Source organism: Passer montanus, unplaced genomic scaffold (genome assembly GCF_014805655.1).
Source record: "Passer montanus isolate IOZ18808 unplaced genomic scaffold, ASM1480565v1 scaffold8, whole genome shotgun sequence".
Taxonomy (NCBI): domain Eukaryota; kingdom Metazoa; phylum Chordata; class Aves; order Passeriformes; family Passeridae; genus Passer; species Passer montanus.
Genome location: NW_024373256.1, coordinates 5,876,516 through 5,882,515, shown reverse-complemented (window position 1 = coordinate 5,882,515; position 6,000 = coordinate 5,876,516). Strand labels below are relative to the sequence as shown.

General features: G+C 43.1%; 1 long non-coding RNA gene across 1 annotated transcript in view; it reads left to right on the top strand.

Moving 5' to 3' along the window:
- The first annotated feature begins 295 nt into the window (after positions 1–295).
- LOC120513176 overlaps positions 296–6,000 on the top strand; it is a 29,526-nt gene continuing 23,821 nt past the window's right edge. Inside the window, exon 1 of the long non-coding RNA XR_005630211.1 lies at positions 296–347. This is a non-coding gene — a long non-coding RNA (uncharacterized LOC120513176). The remainder of the gene's footprint in view (positions 348–6,000) is intronic.

Below are 6,000 nucleotides of genomic sequence, written 5' to 3'. Positions count from 1 at the left end.
AAATGCACCCCTCCAAAAAAAGGGGCTCTTTTGGGATCCCATTACCCCATAAGGATTAAAACCTGTGCTTAAGCTCGGCAGTTCTCTGGCTTGGTAACATCATAATTTAGAAGTTCACTGAGTTACAGCTATTTGCAGTTGTTAGACTGAACCCTCCTTTCATCTCTGCAATCTCATTCAGTCCCTTAGCATTGTGGGGATGCAGGCAAACCACTATAAATAACTGAGCCTTTGCATGTCAGCTGGTACAAATACCAGCCACTTCAAACAATCTGACCTTTCTTAGGGATTCTGACCAAACTGCAGTGGAAGACAGCTAATATCTTCCAGGATTTTCCATGATTAAGGTATATATATATAAATTTCTGGCTGTTTGTGTGCGTTCCAAATGCTTTCTGGCTTGTTTAATCTGGCTGTGACACTTTGTTCTGTGGTTAAAAAATGAAAGTAACGTCCCAGTTAATGATTTTTGATGAAGCCCATTATTCTCACAGCTATTTTTAAACACCATGGAAGGCAAATCAATCTAACACACCTACAAGACTAATATTTTAATAAACTAATAGAGACAGTGGGCTAAAGCCATGGTATTTTTCCTCTGAATTCTTGTTTTTAAATGCAACCCTGTGAGGTTACCTTGGCATTCCTTTGCACGAAGAAAGCAAAACCTAGAAAATAAATTGCTGTTGCTGTTGCCTGAATTTTGTCTTTGGCTTTAAATGGGGAACAAAATAGAAAATGGCTTCATCTTCATAATTAGCAAAAGCTGACAAAGGATGTTCCTGCAGAAGGTATTAAATGATTATGAGATTTCCCCTTCTACACACCTGTTAAATGGAATCTGATAATGTCTCTCTTATTAATATCTTATGAGAAAAGTCAGAGAGGATGCATCCTTGATCAAGAGATATCCATTTTATGATTACTGCTTTAGTTCATTCTGGAACACAGAGTGAATGATGCTCCTGTGAGAAACTGGACACACTGAACCCAGGTTCAGCCATTGTAACCAGAAAAATAATGAGAATATGTAACAAAATATGGAAAATTATCTAGACTGTGGCTTGCTTCCTAGCTTTGCCAGAAGTTGCACTGAAATTTCAAGAGACTTTTTTTATATCTGCCATCCCCCCTTTCATTTACAGTGTAGCTGAGAATTTTACCCCAACTGCCCCATTCAAGGAATCAGAGCAAAAATCAGTTTTCACCCACCGGAAGAAAGTGGGGGAAAATTAGATTGTTCCCAGAGTAAGGTCCTATCCAACAGGAGCAAGAGTGGCTGTCTGTAGCTCAAAAAAATCAGATTTATTTGGTTTCTTCCGCTACCTTGCAATCCCTCATAGGCATAGTGCAGCTCAACTAGGGACATGCATTGGTTTTCAGACTAAAAAATTCCAAAATATATTCAGAGAGCAGAAATATATCTTGGTCTAAAATACATTTTGGACTTTCACCATGCCCTCTCACAGGGGATTAACTCTCCTCTTTATTTTGCCCTTTTGCAGCTATAGACACATTTCCTGTTGCTATAGTTAATGGAGAGATGCTCAAGAGCACAAATCCTCATTCTAGAGGATCAATATGTCTGGTCTGAGCCTGCAAGATGGATTTTCTATCATGCCCTTATATCAACTCTTAAGCTGCCCACAAGTAAGCAAAGCAGTGTGATGGCAAAAGAGTATTTGGTGATTTGCTGTTGCAGCAAGGGGCTGGGGTATATGAAATTATTGCCACATTATCAAGTGTCTCTAAAAGTGTATGGGCTTCAAAGAAGGAGATGCTGATGTGAAATTTGAAAAGCCTTTCACAAGTTTAAAAATGTAATCATTTTGAAGGACATCAGTGAGGAAAGGTGAGGAAGCACTCAAGGGAAAGGGGATCAGCTGGAATATCTCCCCACCTCCCTGAATTGCTTTCCCTGCAGGCAGACCTGCTCCTTTCCCCATCTTCCAGGAAAAACTCACAGAGAGCCTCAACTCACCCCTGAGCTGAGCAGCCCACAGCCAGTGTAGACACTTATTTCTTATTTCTTAACCTAGCTTTTCCCATCCAAGCTGCTCTTGCTCACAGTCTGTTTTGTGCTGAGCAAGTGAGTGGCTGTGCACTTACATTTGCCTTTTGCAGTGAATAAATGATATTTTCAGGTGCGTTTCTCAGGGACTGAGCTGTCCCTGCAGCTCAGGCAGGAGCTGTGGTAGAGAGCACAGAGCAGCCCCATGACTGGCATTAGCAGTGCTCACTCTGTTAAAGGCAGCTGTTAGAAAAGGAGAGTTACTGAATGCCAATTAAAATGCTTCCATGATTTAAGTGGGAGACTTCCATGCCCTGCTCTGTAATGCTACACCCCTCCATGCCCAGTTAACAGCACTGCTCCCACAGAAGCCCCTAGTAGGTCAGTTCATGCAACAGCATTGACAGTGACCTTAAGGAGGGATCATTACACTATTCTCCTCTCCTGGGATCTGTAACTCTATCTGCTCTCTGCAGGAGAGGATGAGACAAGGCAGGGAGGGAAGGAGCAGCTCTTTGACCACCCAGAAATTACTCTGTTGGCCCTGATTTTTCTTGGTGCACATACTAAGGAGAAAAGTGAGAAAAGCCAAACAAAGCAGGCACTGTTTTACCTGCAGGGGGTAAGAGTTTCCCAGATTCTGACAGCAGAACCAGAGGGATTTATTCTTGATGGAGCAGGCAGCACTCTGCAGACCAGCCTGGGGCTGGGTGCAAGGGATGCTCCTCAGTGCCACGGCCAGGGGGACACAGGGTCCTTGCTGTCACAGAGCCACACGGGGCTGGGGACCACTGCTCCCCTGGCCCAGCAGCCAAGGCAGCAGCAGCACCTGGCAGGGGAACACAGCCAAGGGCTGGGACAGGACGTGCTGGGGCCAGCTGTGCCTGCCTGTGAGCTCACGGGAAAGGAGGACTTTTGTCACTTGTCTCATCTCAGGCACACTGCAAAGCTGAGCTGAAAGCTTTTAATGGTCCCTTGACTCTGAGCCTGCAGATACAGAGAGATAGAGAGCATAATAAACTTTCAAAATATGATCTAACTGCATAACACATCAAATGTGTATCTTAACTGTATCCAGTGGGGCTGAATGGAAACAAACACACCATTTCAAACCAGACCACACACAGCAAGATAGTGCACATGACTAATTTTGATGACTGATTTCATATAAATAATGTACCAAGATTAGTAGATGCACTGTAATATCTTTTCATTCCACTCCTTTAATTAACATTTCATTGAGAATCCAATTGAAAGTGGCTAATAAAATGTTTGCTTTTTGCTCCTCGGATTAAAAATACATCCTGTCCTTACCAGAAACAGGGAGAAATTGCATGAAATTTGGGAAAATGGCCTGCTTGATGCCATTCAAAATAGTGCCAGTGTTATAGCTCTTAGCAGTGTGGCAAAGGAAGACATAACAGGTGTAGATAAGGAGTGGGAAGAGTACAGTATTATGGTCTCTGCACATTGTAAATTGCTATGGGAACCAAACAGTTTTGTTCTAGATCAGTTTTGCCACCTACACAAAAGGGGAATAAGACACAGATAACCCTACAGCTGAGTTCTGTTCTTCTGATGCCTGGCAATGTTTAAATGAACTCATGAAGGAAGTGTTGAGTAGTGAAAGACAAATGACCTTTTCCATCTGGGAAAGGTCTTAAAATCTTAAAGCTGCAATGCCTATGTTTATCAAAAGAGAAAGAAGGGAAAATGCAGGTGAGGGAGAGAGAAGCCAAATCCCTGCTGTCTGAATTCAAAGAGGATGGCAGGATTTAAAAGAGCCAGTGACCTTCAGGAAATTGATCCTGGTGTTGATGGATCACTATATGCAGGATGCAAACTAATAGGTCATCTGCTGCCTCTTCACATTATAAGAGGTGAGATCTCCTACCCCTCCAAAGACAGAAACTTTAAATGGTTTTGGGTGAAGTAATTTTAACATTTATTACACCATCTCCAGGGGTTTTCAACCTATTTTGAAAATAAGGCAGGCAGGTAGGGCAGATAAATCCTCCCACCCTGTCATTACTATGATAAAGCTGATACAGAAGGATGTGACATGACTTGTCCCAGAAAACCTCTCTGAGAGGGACCCTCATTGCTTGTGCCTCAGGTATGTGATTAACCACCAACCACCCTTCCCTTTTAACAAATTTCCTCAGCTTTCACATTGGAACTCTGCAGAACCACAGATTTCACATATTTCTTTAACACTAAGCCAGCACTAAGTCCAGGTTTACTCAAAACACTGCCCAGGGTCTCTTTATAAGTCTATAAAACAGGAAGGACCAATTTGTGACCTTGGGCTGAGATTCAAGTTTTAAAGGAACAGTGAAACTAAGGCAATCTTTTTCATAACTTTTATTTTCATACTTAGTTCTCATATTCTACATTTGAATGTGCCTGAAGGGCTTGCATAGAAGGCAACTTGCAGATTTCCAAAGCCTTTTTCTGTTTCAGACCTGATCCCAAATTTTGACTCTTCTAAGTCTGGCAGCGAACCATGCAGCAATTGCAATATTCACATCCTGGATATTATTTGGATTGGACATTCCAAGGCACATTAGCACCCAAAATCACATTTACAAGCTCCATCTGTATTGGGTACAGCCCTCTGTCACACCACGGTGTGGGACAGCAAATCCTGCTACAACAGTGTCAAACCTGGGTAGAGGAAGTTAATAACAGCGAACAGGGAAAGAAAAAATAAATAATCAAAGGATTACCTGCTGCATGGAAAGCTTCCCAAGGTTCAGCGTGACATGGGAAAGAATTCATAATCCCAGGTTTCGTTCAGACCATTTCTGGGAACAAAGGCACCTGTATTAAAATCAGTGGTGTTGATTTTGGCAAACCACGATCAAATAGAATAGGAAAGATTAGAAAAAAATGGTACAAATCAGATTGTCCCTGGGCATATAATCTTGGTGCTTCACACATTCTCTCTACCCTTCCCAAATACATCTTGGCATGACCCAGCACCTTTTGTTTTGCACCACATCTCCTTTGATTGAGAGAAATGTCTTTAAGATGGCAACAGGGTGAATATTTATTAAAGTGAGAGAGACAGAGCACTCTATCTGGAGCAAGCAGGCTTCACAGGGGCAGCCCTCCTACCTGCCAAGTCTCACCACAGTCTCCTGCCCCCTGGATCCTTTTGGAAGCCACTCTGAGAAAAAGTCAGTCTTAATTTTAAACTAAAAACCAGCGAGAAGACAACCAGAGTTAATAGCATTCATGTATATTAGAAGTTCTCCTGTAGATGGGAAAAGCCCTTGGCTGGGTTTCTCTCAGCTGGAAGTGCACAGAGCTCTGAGCTCTCTGTCCATGGGCAGTTTCACAGCAGCTGAGCACCTTCCCCAGCACCTCTTTCAAAAGGCAGCAAGAAAAGAAAGATGGGAAACAGAATAAATACTGGAATCATTCCATAAAATGTTATTAAGATAAGAATAGCTAGAGATAATGATAGCTGGTAAGGAGTACTGGGGGATTGGCACAGGATCCTTCCACAGCAAGGCATGGAGCAACTGGAGACCATTCCTGGAAATCAAACTGTAGCACCTTCACATGCCCCCAGGACCCAGAGCATTTCACCAGCAGAAAAAAATCCTGCCAGCTCAAAGTGCCACTGGCTGCTGAACTGTAGCACAGAGAGAAAAACAGCATCCATTCAATGGCTGCTTGGGACAAAAAGTGAGAAACAACGTGGCCATTGGAGGAATTTCTGGTAGGCAGGGTGCAAATAGCCAGGTTGGCCCATGGCCAGGCCATGGAGTTTAGTCATCTCCTTTTGTCAAAAGTGCCAGCAGGTCCTCAGTGACTGGGAGCATGCAGGGTTTATGTCTAAGCCAGAAGATGGATGGCAATGCTAACAAGGAAACATCAGAGGCGATGTGACCATAAACAGGGAGGATATGCAAGATATCTTCCAGATAGAGGGGGGGAAATCGAGCTCTAGGCACTGTCCAAAACAAACAGGAGTCACC